General features: G+C 62.3%; 1 protein-coding gene across 1 annotated transcript in view; it reads left to right on the forward strand.

Moving 5' to 3' along the window:
* Positions 1 to 18,933, forward strand: part of PRDM16 (PR/SET domain 16) — a 314,028-nt gene that overhangs the window by 190,442 nt on the left and 104,653 nt on the right. The gene's annotated exons all lie outside the window — the stretch shown is intronic.

Consider the following 18,933-nt stretch of genomic DNA (forward strand, 5'->3'; position numbering starts at 1 on the left):
TGTTTCCCTGCAGCACATTTCCACCTATAGGTGATCTGGACCTCTGGCCCCCGTGCCTTCTGTTGGGTGCTCCCTGAACTCACCTTCCTGCCCCTTGCTGGGGCCCATGCTGCGCTGGGGCCGGGGCTGGGGCCGGGGCTGGGGCCGCGTTGGGGCTGCGCTGGGGCTGGGGCTGGGGCTGGGGCTGGGGCAAAGGAGGCCTGTCGAGGCATCCGCAGCCCAGCCCACAGTCGGCCTCCTGACGATACTGACCCGGGAGCCGAGCCTCATCCCCAGATCTCCTGTGCAGGGCCTCCCTGAGAGGCCAGGGTCCCAGCCTTTGGGGGCAGGAAACGGAAGCAAATGAAAGACGGTGCCCACCAGCCCGGCTTGGCTCTGAGCTCCTAAAGTGTGAGCTCCTGCCATCTTCCCAGGACCCGGCCACGGAGAGGGTGTCGGCACCCCCACTGCACAGATGTGGAGACCGAGGAACAGAGCGGTTGGAGCTCAAGTCCCCCCGAGCCGGGTGGGACACAGACGGCCAGAACCCCCACTTTTCCCAAGGCGCTCACGTGGTCTCTCCCTCCTGCTCTATGCCACTTCTGAGCCCAAACCGCACTGAGTCCGGCCAGCTCCTCCCATGATGGGGACAGAGGGACACGCTCAGGACCGTGCTGGGGCAGCCATGGCTAAAGCAGGCGTGTGGCCCTGACCCCTTCTTCTGAGTGGCGTCCCCCCTGCGGATGAGCACTGGGCCGGAGCCTGAACGGGCTCTGGGAGGCCTCACGGCAGAGGAAGAAACTCAAGACGGGGGCCACGCATCGCAAAATATTGCAAAATTTTCCGAGGCGGGCCCTATTCGATCCCTGAAACGGGATATGTGCCCTGAACTTGGCCACATAATACAGCTCTGTCTGGGAAGGGCCGGGAGCACCGGGGACCGAGCTATCTTTCAAAGAGCGATAGTTACGGAAATTAGTGGTGCAGAAATCCAACCCCATCATTCATCGGGGCCTTATTAACTGTCCTACGGCGTGAGAGGCAGCCTGGCCTCCTGACCGCAGGGCCTGGGAGAGGCCGTCTCGTCCTCAGCACCGGGGAAGTGCGGGAGCAGCCGTGTCCCGGGGCCCTAGCGGTCCAGACAGCAGTGTGACTTCCCCAGATAGGACTCCGGGGACAGGAGCTGACACAGGAGGCACCTGACCCCTGGACTCTCAAGAAACATCATCTGTTTTTGTTACTATTCCAGCAGCCGGAAGGCCGGAGGGCCGGCCCCGGGGTCCGCGGGCCTCCTGGGCACTGGAGCCTCCAAGGTGCTGCGGGTCACGTGGACCACCCAGCGGCCACCGTGGGACAGGGCCTCCCCAGCCACGCACTGCCTGCTGATGGAACCATTGCCGGTTTTAAATAAGTTTTTAAATAAGTTTTAAATAAGTTCCAAATGCAAAAACACCACGGAAGTGTCGTGCGTGTGGTAGCTGGAGGTCGCCAGCCTCAGCATCGTCTGGGGACCCGTTAGAAATGCAGGTGCTCAGGGTCCAGCCCAGACCTTCCGGGCGGAGCTCGGGGGCCGTGGTCAGGGCTCTGTTCCAGTCTCTTACTGAGCCCCGTGGGTGATCCTGACGGGAGGAAGACCACTGGCCCGCACAGGACAGATCTGCTTCCAGCTACTGTTCCTGTAGGATCTTCTCCACGGGGAGCAAACGGAGGCCTCCCACTGCCTGGGACGTCCCCCGGTAAGATGCGAGAACTCGCCCTGCGCCCGTCTCCCGCACCCACCGTGGATACGTCTCCACAGGGGCTCCCGCAGGGCCCGGCGTCTCCAGACGCCCCTGAGTCCGGCCGGAGCTGTGCACGGCAGAGGAAACCCAGCGTGACCGCGCGTGATCGTTTCAGAAAGGCTGTTTCAGGGGCCCGAGTCTTCGGGCCAAAGAGGCCTTGGCAGGGTGCCTGCCTTTCAAGGTCATGCTGACGACCTTCCGCACACGCTGGATTTATTGAGAGGAAAACAGGTCGAGTTGTTTTGTCCGACGGCATCACCAGAAGGAATCTCCCGTGGCCGAGCCGCAAGCCTGTTACTCAACACTCGCGTTATTACGGCGCAAAGCCAGATGAGAGGGAGCGAGGAGGTGATAACGCAGCCGGGAGGGTGCACGGCCTTCCCAAACCTGTGCATTTTTAGCTCCTGTGAATCAGAGCGGCCACCGGCTCCGTCCGGGAGGCTTTGATCCTCCAGCCCGGCCCGCGGGGGCTCCACCCACGGAGAGACAGAGGGCGCGAAAAGATAAACAGCACTTGAGTGAGCCGTGCCGGCCCTGCAGCACCTCGACCGGCCTCCCCACGTGTTGACAAGGGCTCTCTTGGCAAGCGGCGCATACGTAACCTTCGCCCTTGACCGCACTGTCTGGTGGCAGATAAGCAGTTGGGGGTGTCGAGAAGGGGAAGGAAAGGAGGGACAGTGTTCCCGCCCCCACAAAGAAAGAGGAGGCAGGCGGCGGGGGAGCACTGCCAGGCTCCCTTCGGGCGGGGGTGAGCCCGGGAGATGGGAATCGGGGGGTTGGTGCAGAGGCAGAGAGGGGGGCCCGGGCGGAACACCTCTAGCGACACCTTGGCTGGTGGGTCCCACCCCACAGCGGAGCGACGGAAAAACCGATCCCTTCAAAACGGCTCCAGAGGGTCTCAGGCGGCTGAGAGGTGTGGCGAGCCCTGCGGGGGAGGCGTCCAGGCTTAACGGCTCATCTTGCTGGAATCGTCCCAAACGGGGTGGGGGGGGCGGGCATCTGTCTCATGAACTTGGACTCTGGCCTGGCCTCGTTTGACTGTCTGTCCACAGCTAATTACCAGGACAAGGAACGCACCCATGTTGAGTGTTACCGCAGACCTGTTTGGCCCATGAGGATGGGGGCCAGATCCTACTGACCCCGCATCCCACCCTGGTGCCCGACATGTGGCCGGGGCTTCCAGGCTTTTGAGTAAGCACCTCACCCTCCCCACCAGCCGCCAGAGGAAAAGGGAAGGGTCTTGCCCGGGAGGGGCCTCGGCAAAGCCCGCCAGAACGCCAGGGGGCCCGGACGGCTCCCTTCTCCACCTGAGACGTGCAGCGTCTCCCCGGCGGGATTGTGGGGACGGAAGGACGGCGACCGGGACGCACATTTGCGTCTCCATCCCCACCCAGCCCGTCCGCCGCTGTGCCGGAATGAAACCTTTGCAAATCGCCACGGACACTGGTTCTGATAATAACACGTGGGTGAAGGTGCTATTGCTGTCTGGGCGGTGATCCATCCATCTGTGAAGCAGGACAAGGCGGTAATGGGAAGGAGCCGATCGCCGGGGGCAAAGCACGAACGCTTTTGCAAGCTCATCGGAGGCGCTGGGCCCCAGCGCCGTGCCGTGAAATAGAATTCCGTTATTGTTTCATAAATACAGAGATTGAAGCACCCGGGCCAGGAACCGATGATCATAGGGGATTGCGCGTCAGCTAAACTCGAGACCAGTATTTGTTTTGAGTAAGAGGTTGTCTCGGCTAATAGTAGGGTATTTCATTGTTAAGAGCCTGTTGAACGGGATTTATGGAGGGATCCCGTGTGGCTGTTTGTGCCGCGTGCTCGGCGGCTGCCGGGAGGTGGGGAGTGGGCACTGCCGTTGCCTCCGTCCCGGGTGGGCTTCTCGGCACCCCCGGTTCACCTCACCCCTGGAAACGGGAGGCTCCCTCCGGCCCTGCAGGGCCTGGGGTATCTGCAGGGCACGGCCGCAGGTCCAGCACAGCTCCCAGCAGGTGCTTGGGAGCCCCGCGTGTGCGCGTGTGCCCCTGTGCGCGCACTTGTGCGAGGACTCGGGCACAGGGACTTCGGCTGAGCCACGTGTTTCCCTGTCTCCTTCGGGACCCGGGCGTCCCCCCTCGCGCCCACCTGAGGGACAGCAACGGCGAGATCTAGGTGAGCAGGTGAGGTGTCGTCAGTGCAAAGAGCTTCCCTGTCCTGGCAGAGCCCAGCTCAGAGTGAGGGCGTCCCCGGGGTGGACAGGGCAGCGCACCCCCTGGGCCTTCTCCGTGAAGCCCCCCGAGCGGGCTTTTTCTGTGTGGAGGAAGCAGGTGGCAGGTCGGACCCCTCTCCCCCTCCCTGTCTGTGCTCAGCCTCCTTCCAGCTGCGGTCTGGGGGAGCATTTCCAGGGGCCTCCACCCCACAACTCGCTCTCCCCTCCCAGCCTGGCTGCAGGATCACAGCGGACAGGGGCGTCCCCAGTCAGTTAAGCCCGTGGCGTCAGCACCCGGCCAGTCTGCCCAGACATGGGGGGGCCCGGTCCCTCCCATCTGGGGGCCCCCGTGTGCCCCCCTCCTCTTCAGCAGCAACTTGTCCCCCAGGAACAGAGTCCCCAGAAGGACCAGCACCCCCAGCCAGCTGGATCTCAAGGAACCTGGAGGGAAGAGGCTGGCTGGCCCCTCCCTGGCCACACCTTGTTGGGCCGTATTGAGTTCCGAATTAACAAAGACCCTGAGGTCCCGCCAGGAGTGTCCACGAGGAAATCAGAGCCAGCACCTTGAGCGGGATCACTCAAAACTAGCCGGGGTCCCCATCGTGGGGGGGCCGGTGTGCACCCACACACAGAGCCAGCCCACCTCGTGGTCAGGAATGTGCCAGGAGGCAGCGTGTGGAACCCTTCAGCCACCATTGGGGCGTCACCCACCCCGGGAAACCCCCGTGTACTCGAGGTGCTCTCCTGCCTGCGGGGCCTGGACTGGCTTTTGAAAAGCTGCCTCCAGAGGGACCCCAGCCCTGGCCAACCCCTTAAGTCCCGTGTCTCCCTGTCTTTGCGACTATGGGAGCCGCTGATGCGGAGGCAGACACCCAGGCGGGGGAGACCAGGTGGCCGCAGGCAGGGCCGTGACGTCAGACGGTGCGCAGGAGGGCTGGGTTGTGGACTGCCACCCCTCTGGCCTCAGTTTCCCTCTTTACAGGAGGGTGGGCTCGTCTGCGTGTAGGTCGGGAGGGGGTCGTGTTGGCAGGGGAGACCCCTCGTGGAAGAGGCCCTAGACGAGCTCGTCCCGTGATGAGCCCATTCAGGTGACACTCGTGTCCGGGTCCCTCGCTGGCCCTCGTGCCACCGGCTCGGACCCCCGGGAGCGTCAGCGCGTGGGGGATGGGACGAAGTGGCCTTTGATGCAGGTGGGCGGCCCCCACTCGTTGAAGGTAGCCTGCACGTGTGCCACAGGAACAAAGGGTCCCTTCACCGTCACCTCCCCGGGGCCCGGCGCCGGCCCCGCCTGTGACCCAGAAGCCTGCCTCCGCTCCCTCTGTGCCGTCCGGCTCCCGAGGCCCGCACGCCGCGGCTCGCCCACTGCAGACTTTGTTTAGTCTGGGTTTCTGGGCGTCGGGCTCTTTTTTTCTCCAAATTCTTCCAAAATTCTGTAGGCTGAAGACACCACTCAGGCAGCCCCAGGGGAGAGTAAATAGCCCTCCTCGATGGAGAAGTTCCTGTCTCTCCCGAGGGCGAGAGCGAGGGGAGAACGGGGGTAACTGAAGCGTGACACCCCACGCCCCACCGGAAGGCCTCAAGTGTGGGACACGGTGTTCCCAAAGGCCCCGGAGCAGGAGGGTGGGGCTCGGCAGCCCCCCACCCCCAGCCCGCATCCTAAACTCAGGACAGAGGCCAGTCTCCAGACCAGCCTGAACTGTCTGCTCAAATCCCTTCGATCCCAGCTCCCAGCGGCGATGGTGTGGCCGTGGCCGGGTGCCCGTCGCACGGACAGATCTTACGTGGCGGTGGTTTTAATGGTTCTTGCCTGAAGCCCCGTCGGGGTGCCGTCCGGCCCCACCCCACGCGGGGACACAGAGGCCCCGTTTCCCTCCTGGAAAAGATGTGCCCCAAGCGTCTACGGTCCCAGAGGCGGCATCCGGCACCGGGCGCAGCGCCCTGTGAATCCACCTGACAGGCCTCATGCCGGATGCCGGGCGCCGGGAGGGAGCAGTGGGAGTCTGTTCAAGCAACAGCCTGGCCTTCGAGGAATCTAAGAGGGTCGGGGCAGGAGGGATGCATAAAAGGTGACTTAGCACCTCATCTTCTTCTTGTTTTATGTGCCCGGGGGCCAGGGGCAGGGCCGGGAGGGGCTTCCGGCCGCCACCGCCGGCCCCCCTCCGCCAGGGACTCGCTCCTGCAGGGGGAGAAGGGGTGCTCAAAAGGAAAGGAAGGAATCTGGGATTGATGACCACAGCTGCCCACACCCCACCCCCCGCCCCATCCCTGCCCGGTCTGCTGTCTATGCTGTGTCTCTCTGGTGGGGGCGGCCTGTCCGGTCTGTGCCCCACAGCCCTGTCGTCCGTCGGGGCCACCCTGCGGCAGGTGCTGGGGTCTGTGGGGGGGTCCACGCCCTCTTTGTGGCTCAGCGTCCTGGGCTTCGGGAGCCCTATATCCACATCTGTGAGGCTACAGGTGATGTGAGGGCAGGGAGGCAGGAAGGATCAGGGAGGGGGACCGGGTTCCTGGGTCACACTGATGCCCACCCAGGCTGACTTCTGCCCTCAGGCTGCTGTCCGGGGCTCAGCAGGGGAACCAAGGGAGCCGCCCCAGAGCAGGAAGGGGGCGGAAGGAGGGGCCCAGGAGGCCAGAGGAGAAAGGAAATCCAATGACTAGCATCCAGGGAGGGAGGGGCTGTTTCCAAAGCATCCCTGGAGACTCCCGCGTCCCCCCAAAAGGCAGGGGCGCCGTGAGGAGCAGGAAGACAGGGGCAGAGCCATTGGAGAAGGTCTCCCAGAACTTCAGAGCCTGAATGAGTGTCAAGTGACTTCGGCTGTCCCTGGGTTAGAATCAGCTGTGGATTAGACTCTGAGCTCTGTCTGCAGACCCCGGTGTCCCAGTCCCAAGGGCCCTCTGCTCCGCCCCTGCTCTGGTCCAGGAGCAGCTTTCTGGCGCGCCGGCGTCTGGAACGATCACGCAATTGGTGCCCCCACATCCGGTCTGGATGCGACCGTAGCCTTCCCTCCAGTTTCTTTCCTTGTTGTTATTGGTTTTTGTCTTGTGCCCGCCCCTCCCTCCCCACTCACGTGTGTGAGATACATTTATCCGTCCATCGGGTGAGTGACGGGCAACCACAGAGAGAAACGGCTTCCGTCTCCGCCGTCATTCCCGCACGTGGGGACCGCCCCGTTGGGCAGAGGAAGGGCCGCTTAGTGGGCTGTCTGTTTGCTTTCTGCACTAATCCCCCACAGTTGTCCCTGTCTTCTTGGGTCCGTCTCCCTTCCCCTGAGCGAGCTTCTCGAGGACAAGGCCTCAGCCCTCGACCGGAGACCCTGACCCTTAACAGGGTCCAAGGAACACCTGCTAATGAACGAACACAGGGAAAAAGAGTAGGTGCTTTTGTGGTTGGGGGTGCATGCGTCAGACACAGAGGGAAGTTGGATTTCTGTCACGTTACGTGGCCCCTTGGTCGTCGTCCCTCTGTTGTCATTGTATTTTCCGAGGAAAACATCTCATGACCGTGTGTCCAGCTCTGTGCGAAGGGCAAGATGTAGCTCGCCATGACAAGGTCGTCTCTAAGCCCCAACCATGGTCTGCGGCCAAGGCTTCTGGAGTCTAAAGCTGGTCAGGACGGGCATGCCTGCCCATCAACAGAGACACACGAGGGCGCCTGGGGGGCTCAGTCCGTTAAGCGTCCGACTTCGGCTCGGGTCATGATCTCACGGTCTGTGAGTTCGAGCCCCGCGTCAGGCTCTGTGCTGACAGCTCAGAGCCTGGAGCTGCTTCGGATTCTGGGTCTCCCTCTCTCTCTGCCCCTCCCCTGCTCACGCTCTGTCTCTCTCAAAAATAAATAAACATTTTTAAAAATTGAAAAACAAACAGAGATATTACAGGAGCCCCAGCCAGAGATGGGTTTCACGCTTTGCCTGGTGGGTTGTTACTTACCCTGAGCAAAGCCACGGTCCCAAACGGGCCCTGGTGTTTAGCCTCCCCCCACACACCCACCCTCTGTGTCTCGAGCTGCCTTCTTCATCTGCCACCCGAGCATCCTTGAGAGAGAGCGTCCTCGCTCAGGTCGATGTACTTGGCACTTGGCAGAGTCGAAGCCTCAGGGGGATTCCTGACTCCTCTGGTTGAGGCCCCTCCCTCGGGAGCCTGCGGGCACGTGCTGGGCCATCGGGGGCACACAGGCTTCGCTCAGGCCAACTGGGGAGACCCCTTAAGCTACCCGAGAACCCAGCTCGTTCCCATTTAGACACACCACAAACCCTCATTATCTGTGGAAGTTGAGTTTTATAAAGTTGCCGGGGACACTAAACGTCACCCACGGCTCCTAGGGGACACAGGCTACTCAATTCCTGCCGGCCTCTGGTCACAACATTTGTGTTCAGATCGATACACAACCTTGTCTCGTGCATGCTTCTGTCTGAAGACACATTCGCATGTGCTGTTGATTCACAACCAGTAACTCAGGGCCAACAGTGTGTGACTCGTGCCGGCGGGAAGCTTCTCTGACACCGTTTCTTCCTGAGGCCCATCACAGCCTTGTTGGGCTCGGGACGCTGGACAGCCCTTGCGTCCCGTGCTTAAGAGCCATTTTAAATGGTGGAATCGCCGACAAAACCCACAAGAAGGCAAAAGAGCAGACGCCAAACGGACAGCGAGAGGGACACTTTGGTTAGAGCCTGTGCTGCACCGGGCAGAGCGCTGTCCCGCCGGCCCCCGCGGGGAGCGCGCGTGGCGGACCGTGCGTGTCCACGGGTGACAGAGGATGTGCGGTTGCTGGTCTGGGGGTTACAGATATATCTGAATTCGCACATACGGAATCTGGATACCTAGATGCTCCGACGTCTGTCGGCTTTATTGGGGTGTGGCCGGTGCCCAGCAAACTGCACCCCCTTGAAGTGTCCAGCTTGGGGGGGTTCCCGCATCGGGGCATTGGGGGGGTTTCGCACAGCGCTGCCCCGGGCGGTCGCCTACAGGTTTTTGTGTGAACGCGTGTTCGCTTCTCCTGGGTGGATGCCTATAAGTGTGGGCTCGCTGGGTCGTGCGGTGACTTCTACGTTTAACTTTGTGAGGAACTGCCTGCCGTTTTCTGCCCCGGCTGCCCCGTATTACGTTTCCACCTGCGGCGTCCCGGGGTCTGATTCCCCACATCCTCCCCGACACCCGGCACATTGTTTCTGATGGCAGCGTCCCGGTGGGTGTGACGCGGGTGTGACGTGTGTCTCGTGTGTGTGCTGCTTTGGGAGAGGAAGCTCCGGGCGGTGCGGGAGGAGAGCAGCTTCGGGACGCCGGGGGACAAGGAGGCAGGAGCCCGGCCAAGGCGGTGCAGGGGGATCGTCTCATCTGTGAACTACGCTGCCTCTGAAATAGCCGGGAGGAAGGAAGGCAGTTTTCCGTGGAACTTTCTCGCGACAGGTCTTAGTTGAAACCACGTCTGTAGCCCAAGGCACACGCTCATCCCCTTCTGTGAAACAAAGAAAGCCTGTGTTTCATCCCTGCCCTGGAGGGCCACTGGCCTCGAGTGGCGCCCCCCACCCCCAAGCGCAGGTGCAGGAGGGAGCCCATCATGTGCAACAGCTCCAGGGAGGGGTCTCCTGGGTGAGTTCACGACAGCAGGGACACAGCCTCCAACACTCGCTGCCCCCTTCTCCCGGGGTCCATCGCACCCCAAATCCTCCAGAGAGGTGAGGGGGCGGCCTCAGAGCAAGGGTCACCTCCCGGGGCTCTTCTTCCTCCTCAGCCCCCGTATTGCGGCCATCGGGGAACCTGGGACCCAACCCAGCTCCCTCGTGGCCCGGCCAGCGTGGGACAGGCCACACCTGCACTCAGACCCAGGGAACGGATTGTATGGACCCAGTACCGTCCAGCGCCAGGGTCACTGACAGGCAAATAAACATAGCAGAGACTCCACGGGCCAGAAATAGCGCGAACCAGGAAAGCCACCCGCCTTGCAAGCAGCACTTATGCATTTTGGTGCTTCTGTGCGACGTTTCCGTGAATGCTCACAAAGGACCCACCGCGGAGGGTCCCACAGGCACGCTGAAGTCACGAAATCCCAGCAGAGGGGCGGCAGGGGCTGCGGGAACCGCGTGCAAACCCCACGCTCAGGCAGAGCCCTAGATGGCCATCGGGCCTGGGGGGGGGTGGGGGGCGCGGAGCGGTCCTGTCCTCTCTCTGCGCAGCCTCTGGCTGGTTGCTGGTTTTGAGCACCCAGGGCCTGATCCGTGGCAACCATCCAGCTACATAATTAGGTATAAGTGGATTTTCCTTTTCTTTCTATCTATTTGCTTACTCTCTCACGGCCTCTTGCACGGTGCTAATGATTTTGGCTGAAGTTCATCTGTCGGTATGATCTGTTGTCGTAGCTGACCGTCACGGCAGCAAAACGGCGTGACCCTCAGGTGCGAGAGCCCGCAGCCAGCGAGGGTGCAAAGCGGCCGGGATCGTTGGGCCCGTCGCCGCGGCTCCCGTGGGCTCTGTGGATCCCCCTCACACACGTGGCTCATCCACGCAGAACCCAGCAACCAAAGGCCAGGAGACGGCGCACAGGCTTTAGAAACCCTCCGTCTCAAAGGGCAGAGCGGTCAGAAGGGGTACGCCCTCTCCGACCTGGAAAACGTCGTGGTCCAGACGAGCGGGGCACTGACGGGTTCCAGAAGGCTGAACTTCCTTTGTGCCCAGAGACAGCCACGTGGCGACATGCGAGGGGCAGAGACGGAGGCTGTTCTGGGAGAATCCGCGGAGCAGCTCTTCTGTGCGCACAGGTGCGGCATGTTCCCAAGACGCGAGACGTTCTCGTATTCCGCAGGGGGGTAGGAACGCCGAAACAGGGTTGCCCTCCGCAGTCACTGAAGTTTCAAGGCGGCTTCGTGAGATACAGCTCACATCCCTAACCGGTCCCTCAGGTAAAATGCACAGTTTGGGGAATGCTGTCTGGATTGGCGTCACGTGGCTGTGGACAAGTGGACAAGGCCCTGTGCCTGCTTGGGGACCGTCTCCAAGGGCAGGGTCATCTGCAAAAGCCTCCCCGGTGGGGACGTCAGCCCCGCATGGTTTCCTCGGGATCCCCGTGCTCTCTCAGGGCTCCAACCTCCCCCATCTGATCCCCACTCACCTAGGGTCCCGGGGCCACGTCGAGTGGTCCCGTGTGCCCTCCCACGAGCGCTGGGCAGGGTGGCCTGCTGGCAGGCAGTGTCCCTCCCCCTCCGGTCCAACGCTGCCCGTTGGACAACATGGCCCCGTGCGGCCTCAATCGGGTGGCCAACCGTCCTGGTTGGCCCAGGACTTCCTCAGGTTTAGCACTGAAGGCCCAGGTCCCAGGACACTTCTCAGTCCCCTGCCAGCCAAAGGGGTTGGTCACCTGACAGACCAGCGACATTCGTGAACGGCCACGTGTGATGGCCCTGCTTTCCGGCCCCAAGTTCAGCAGTTGGCAGGACCAGTGTGGGGGGGGGCGGTGAGGGATTCCACTTTTTGGTACAAATCACCGTGGCCACCTTGGGTTTGTGACGTGTGTCCTTGCGCCTGGGTTTCATAAAGAACAGCAGACCTGTCGTCCCCAAGCCCCGCTCCGGTGTGGCTTTGCCGTGTCTCCCGCGGCCCTGAGAAAGAACCAAACTCAGGCCCAGACGCTGCCCGGCCAGGGTTCACTGCAGACCTGGGCTCCAGCCAGACCTTTGACTTGGCCACTTCCTGGCTATGTGGCCCTGGTAGGTGACGCAACGTCGCCGTACCTGGGTCTCCTCCGTCAGAGGTGCGAACAGTCTGGGTGACGTGATGCGGTGACACATACGTCATGGCGAGGGTCCACGGAGGGTCCAGGATGGGCCGGTCCCCAGTGACCTTGAACATCCCCCAGCCCACGTCCCCGAACCCTGTCCACACCGCCTTCCCAGGTTTTCACCTCAGGGTAGGAAGGAGCCGCAGACACCGGTCCTCTGCCCTCCCCCCACCCCCCGCCCCACCTCCCCAGCACCCGGTTCCCTTTCCAGAAGGCCTTCTAGTTCCCCTGACGTGGACACCATCTGCCCTCTGCCGGAAGCAGAGGGTCACGGGGAAGAAACCGGATTCTGATCATTAGAAAATATCGCCTGGACCCGAGCCTGGCAACCCCCTTCCAGTCAGGGAGCAGGGCAGGCCCTGGCCGCCGTGGACGCACATGTGGGGAGCACCTTGGTGGCTCCAAAGTTCCCTCATCCCAGCTCCGCAGCCACGGGCAGTGCCCTCGACCTTTCCGGGCTTCCCGTCCCGTCTGCAAGATGCCGAAGAGGATCAGGAGAAGCCAGAGCAAGTGACTGTACTCAGCACGGAGAGACGCTCAGCAAACGTCCGGGGGACGGGGCGGCCCCTCCCCCGACCCCCCGAGGCCTGCTCGCTCTGTGCCCACCTTCCGGGTACTCGCCACCACTCGAGGCCGAGGCCACACCGGCTGGAGCGGGGCATTTCCGGAAGCACGTGCTTCTCCTGGGCGACCCCCGCTCTCGGGGACAGGGTGGGCAGAGGGCCCCGGGGGACAAGGGATGGAGGGCACAGCGAAGCCGCAGGGGCCGAGGGGGGCAGGGCCCTCTGACCAGCTGCGTGGCCCACACCGTGCCACATTCAGACCACGGGTTCCGAGGAAAGCCCGAGAGCGCCCGCTGCCGCCAGCCCCGGGGTCCACGCAGGGCTCAGAGCAGGCCCGGCCCCCGGAGAGGGGCCCCTCGGACCCGACTCACAGGTGTGCGTGCACACGTGCGTGCATCACGTGGATTGCACTTTGCTTTAATCCTTTTCCACTCGGAAAGTGCATTTTGAAATTCAAAGCCAGGATCGAGTCACGTACACCCGTCGTGGCCCTGCCACTGCCCGGCGGAGGGCCCCGGGTCAGGTCACACCCTCTGGGGGACTCATTTCCTCCTCGGTACGCGCGGGGGTGATGGACGCTCGCCTCAAGTGCTGATGGGACGTTAGCCTACTGGGCTGTGAACCCAGAGGCAGGTAGCCCACCGTGAGCGGCAGAGTTTTCTCGTCCTTCAGCCTCTGGAGTCCAGGGTCCCCCCACCCACGTCCCAAGGAGACCCCAGGCCCCTGGCACGCTCACAGGCCCTCTCCCCTGCCGGCTAAGGCGCCGTCAGCCGGGTGGGGCAGGGGGTCCCGCAGCTCCTCCCGCTTTGCCCACTTCTGGCATCATGGCGCACGGGGGTCTCTGGGCTGCCCAGCCTGGGGCCAAGTCAGGGTCTCCAGAGGCGGAGGCTTGAACCAGCTGGGCCACTTGGTCCCCTGTGCCCACGGCTGCCCCTTGTCCCCAAGCCCGGCCAACAAGCCCTTCTCGCCTGAGCCGACCCGGTTCTGACCCCACCTGTAGCCCCAGGCTCCCCCTGGCTCCTTCCCTCCTCTGTCCCGCTCCCTCGTGCCCTTTAATGGCTTAGGTGAGTCTCTGCAGGACCCCAGGGGACAGAGCCCCAGGGAAGAGCGCCCCACGCGTGTGCACGCGTTGGCGGCAGGGTACAGACGGCCCTCACCTGGACCTGGGGGTCGGGACTGCCCAGCTCGGGCTGCCCGTGGTGTGCGGGTGAGGGCAGCCAGGCGGGGAAGGGGTTAACGCCCTCGGGCCGGGCTCGGGGTCCTGTGCCAAGACAGCCGTCACTTCCCGCTAATGCAAACCAGAGCCGTCCTCCAACAATCGCCACAGTGTTCCCGCGCTCCCGCTCCCGGGACGCATCTTTGCTGGTGCTCCCCAGAGCAGGCTCGGTGCGTCTGCGTCCGCTGCCTTACTTTCCTTCGTTTTTGGAAAGAGACGGGAGAAGCCAAGTCCAGAGAGAGAGAGAGAGATTCTTTATTTCTTCCCCAAATTGCCTAGAAACCTGCCCCTCCGCGGTGCCCGCCGCACCCTGCCCTGGGCCACCGCTCTGAGGCTGATCCTGGCCCCGGGGAGGCTCCGGGCCGGCGGGCAGGTCTCGGGGAGTCAGACGTACAAGGGAAGGAAAAGAGGAAATGATCAAGGATCAATCCAGCCAAGGACCAGGCCAGGCACGGCAGATTGTTCCGTTTACTCGTCACCTGACTGTGTAACTGATGGGAAAACTGAGGCACAGAGAGGTCCAGAAGCCCTCCCGGGTGGCCCAGGAAGGGTCAGGGCAGGAGGCCAGGGCTGCCGGACCCCAAAGACGGCCCCGCCTCATGTCCCATCCCAGGAGAATGAACCCAGTGCCATCCCACCTCGCGCCCACAGAGCCCTGCCTGCAGGCAGTCGGAAGCCACACCCCCGTTGCCCCTTCCCCTGAGTCCGGAAGGCCTGCGAAGCCAACAGGTCTGCACAGTCCCACCCAGAGTCACCGTCACAGGTCAGCTCCTGGCCGGCAATGCCCAGGCCTCGGATGCTGCCAACAGCTTCCATACCCAGCTTGCCCGTCCCTGGAGAGGAGCTCCAGGTCCAGACCTGACTTCCGCCTCCCCCTGTGTGAGTCGGGATGGTGGCCAGGACCCTCGGTGCTGTGGGGATCAGACGAGGCAGTGGGAGAACAGGCGGGTGCTCGGCCTGGCCCAGCGGCGTCCTATACTCCCTCACCCTCACTGGGCTCCCCTCTGCTCCTCCCATGCTCCTCCTGTGCCGGGACCTGGGGTCGTCGTGGAGCCCCAGAGAGGATGCCCCCCGGCCAGGTTGGGGAGCGGCAGGACGGGCACTGGGGTGCGGGTCATAGGACCCCCGGGGGCAGGAGGCCGCGGCCCCGCCCTCGCCAACCGCGCCCCGACAGCCCTCCCCCCCCTCCCCCGGCCTGCATCTGACGCCAGGATCTCTCTCGGTGGAAAGCGTCACGAGCCCATCCAGGAGCCCGAGGCCAGCAGGCCTGCGCCACCAAATGGATCGACCCAGCAAGGGGCTTTCAGAACCGGCCCTTCCAGCCTTCGCCCCGCAAAGCCCACCGACAGCCGCGCTGCTCGGCTCGGAAGGCTGGAATTTCAAACTTACACAAATATCCCCGAGCTCTCCAAGCATGTTCCAGAGAGACATTTATGTTGGCCGAGGCAGTGTTTTCCTTTTATTGCTGTTATGAGATTCAACATTTTTCCAGAAATAACTTCTGAAAAGTGTGCCTGGATTTTGAACACGTGTGATCCTGACATACCGGGAGAAAAGCTTTCAAATCACACACACACACACACACACACATACACACACACACACACACGGGTGTGTGTGCCCACACACGCACTGAGTGCACCTTGGGCGTCCGCCTGAAGAAGTGCCACGTGCCTTTGTCCACGGAGGGGCTTTCGGGAGGGTCCGAGCCGTCCCACGTCAGGCCGTGGTCACACGTGGCGGGCAGGTGTGGGCCGGGGGCGTGTTTCACGCGGTGTCTCCTGGGGAGCTGAGGGCCCTCGGCCGATCTGCCCGCTGCGGTAAATGCGCTTCCCGGTGTGTGGATGCTGACGGGATGTGGTTTCTGCCGCCTCGTCCCCGGCCTTCTGCCCACGAGGGGTCAGGCGGTGAGGCAGAACAATGCTTGGAAAGGAGCGTCCCCACTCGCTGTCCGCGAGACGCTCCCCGATCCGCTCTGCCCTGTGGGGCCTCGAAGCTGGACCCACGCTGGCCGTGAGGATTAGTCATCCCCGAGGCCGTGAGTCAGAAAGGGAGAGCGCAGCATCCAACCCCCGCACGCGGAATTTACCAGAAGCCTTCGCGAGGACGGCCAGGTGCCTGTGAAGCGTGCTGCCCCTCTAGGAGGTCAGGGTCGAGACCTTGAGAGAAGGGCGCTCGTGGCCCCGCCTGAGTGCCCAGGGGACAGAGACCAAGTGGAAAGAAACACCGACCGCGGACAGAAACTTTTCGCCCGGATTAGAAAGCGTGCGCTGGGGCCTGCCGCCCAGGGCCCGCCCCACCTGCGCCCCCCGGGGCCGAGCCCCGCTTTGTGCTGACCCCAGCAACCCTCGGGCTCCCCGCGGCCCGGCCTGGGATCTGCGAATGTGTGAAGGTATTAGCTGCCAGTCGGAACTGGAACGCGGCCTGGGGGCCTCGCTCTCCAGCAGCAAGGCTTGTAAGGCAGCGAGCCTGGACCCGGCCCAGCATCCAGAAACAGGAAGAATTAGCAGGAGGAAATGTGAGCTCTGTTAGCACTCCCGGCCGCGATTTATTGCCGATGATGCCGGGGAAACATCGCTCGGTTGCAGAGTTTCGTCCGTTTGAATGCAAAATGTAATTAACGAGTCGCCGAGTGTGGGGCCCCCAGAAACGGGTCCGTCGACCTGGTTTTTAGAGGCGTCCCTCGGACCGGCTCCCGGGAGCACACCTCCTCCCGAAGGGGAGGACCAGCCACCCCTCCGTCCCTCAAATCTAGAGAGAGAGCCTGGATCCCCAGGGCGTCTCAGAAGTTGTGGGTGCAGGGGTCCCCGGAGAGCGACACGACGCCTCACGTGGCGGGAGAGGACAGCGCGTCAGGGCCCCGGCGGGCGTGAGCTCAGCCACCCAGCGCCGCTCTCCCCGGCTCTCTCAACTCTGTCGTGGCCAAGACTGTTTTTAAATTGGCCTTGGAGAGCAGAGGGGGAGAGAGGGAGGGGGGGCGGGAGAGGGGGGGCGGGGAGAGACGGTGTCTCTCTCCAGAGGCTGATCAGATCTTGCGGGCCACAGGGCCACGGGGACAAGGACCTGGCGCGTCTGAGCCCCCGGCCTGGCCGAGCCCCCGACCACCTCGGGTCCAGTTATGACCGGAGCGAACGTCGCCCGCCAGCGGCTTCTCTCTCTGTTAGCGAGGGCAGGTTGGGGTTTGGTGCTGTTTCCCCCGCCCCCCCTCCCCGATCTCCTTCGCCCCCGTGGCCAGTTTGCTCTCAGAAGGCTCGACCCCCTCCTCCTCTTCTGGGCTTTGATCTTCTGGTTCGGGTTCAGCCGCCTCGTTCTTGGCAATTACCAGCCCAGAGGGAGGATGCCCTGACCTGAAGCCGCAGTCTGGCAGACAGATGGGACAGGAAGCGGGGAGTTTCTTTCAGCCCTCGCCCCTATTCATCTTGGATAGATTACAACAGTAGCAGCTCCGAATGTCTTCATAGCCCATTTATGATAAAGCGATGGTAACATCACACGAGAAGAGAAATGTGCAGATTAGTGATATCCGGGCAAAGATGAATTGACCGGGTTCACGAGATTGCTCTGAGCAAACCCCTCCTTCCCCCGCTCTGGGGAAAGCCCCTCCGTGGGGCTGGCCGGGAACCCCACCAGGGCATGGGGGAGGCTGGCGCAGCCCCTCTCCCTCCCTCCCCCTCCCTCCCCCACCCTTCCTTCTCCTCCCCCTCCCTGCCTCCCTCTCCCTCCCTCTCCTCCCCCTGCCCCTCCCTCCCTCTCTCCCCCCTCCTTCCCTCCCTCTCTCCCTCCCTCTCCCTCTCCCTCTCCCTCTCCCTCTCCCTCACCCTGCATTCTTTGCCTTTCCAAGTTTTTGAAAGTCTACAGGGCAACTCTGCAGCAGCCCAAATAAATCAAGCTGCCATGGTTACTTTGCAGAAGGCTGGGGGATTTATATTTGAATTTCAGGAAGAGGGGCAAATCCATCACCCGGGAATGCTGCATCTATAGATTTTAAAGTTTGCTTGAATTATTATGGGGGGGGGGGGGGCCGTGCATGGTGGAAGGGGGAGTTTGGAATAAAACCGAGGAGGACTGGCCAAGGAAGAGCTTCTAGCTGAAGGACATGGGCACATTTATAAGCCATCAATAAGAACCGTTGAGACCTGCGGCTTTCTCTTTGTTCTTTTTAAGAGGAAACACTTAACAATTTGTTGTTCTTTGTTGTACTTTTTTAATGAGCCAAGAGAACATTGCCCTGTCCCCGGCGCAGCCTGGAGAGGAGGGGTCACAAGCTTTGTCTTTTATATTTTTCATCTTTTTCGTTTACATGAAAACTGACAAGAAATCCCCCCATGAAGGAAAGCCGATCTGCCTGGGCTGGTTTCAAAGAGCTCCAATTTAGAGCATCCCCAGCGACTTCGTTTCTAATCATGTTTTTACTTTCCCGGTCTACCAATTGGAGACCCCCCCAGGTCACTCTGGTTTCTATTGATTAGAGCCCGGCTCCGAGGTGAGGGCCCGGGATGAAGGGGGGGCAGGGAGGATGCGTGTGAGTGGCGGTGGCCCTGCCTGGAGAAGGTATCTAAGGACTTGAATGACATCTCAGGGGACAGTATCAGGCTTCCAAATTCCTTTCATCCATCAGATGAGAGAACAAACCACGGCTTTCAGCCGGACGGGGCCGGGGCTTTCTCCTGGGCAAACGGACTCGGGCCACACAGATAAAGAGCTTCTCCTCTTCCTTCTAAACCATTTCGGGCAGGAGTCGTCTGTCACCGACCGAGGGCGGGTGGGGGCGGGAGGGACCTTTCAGCTCCGATTAGAGTAGCAAGTTCAGGGCCACAGTGAAGCTTTCGAAAGCCTTTCCAGCCCTTCTCTCCTGCTTTGCTTACGGGTTTGCCCCGCACCACGGGGAAAGGGAGCCGCCGGCCTTGCCTCCTGGAGGAACCCCGCCTTTCCCGAGGCCCTAAGATCGGTCCAGCCTGGAAGGAAGGGCTCCAGGCCCCTCAGGTTCCCAACCGCATATCCATCCGCCTCCCAGGGAAGAGTGGGTGCTCATTAAATACCCACCGGTAGAAAGCAAGCACTGGGAGGACTCCAGACCCCAGGAAGGTGAGGACCTGGGAGGAGAAAGGAGTGGGCAGGGGGCCGGGATCCAGTTAGCGGGGAAAGGGATGCGGTGTAGCAGGAAACAGAGGTACGGTGTGGCAGGAAATAGATACCGTGTAGCCAGGAGTGGATACAGTGTAGCAGGAAATAGGGGCCATGTAGCGAGAAGCAGGGACACAGTGTTGCCAGAAGCAGAGACAGTGTGGCAGGAGGCAGGGACGCAGTGTGGCGGGAACCAGTGACACGTGCAGTGACCCAGACGCAGGCATGAGGCTCTCCACATCCTGGTCCAAAAAAAGCTCTGGATAAACATTCACTCCTGAACCCTTTGCCGGCTGACAGTATGACAGGTGGGG

This window comes from Panthera tigris, chromosome C1 (genome assembly GCF_018350195.1).
Source record: "Panthera tigris isolate Pti1 chromosome C1, P.tigris_Pti1_mat1.1, whole genome shotgun sequence".
Classification (NCBI taxonomy): Eukaryota; Metazoa; Chordata; class Mammalia; order Carnivora; family Felidae; genus Panthera; species Panthera tigris.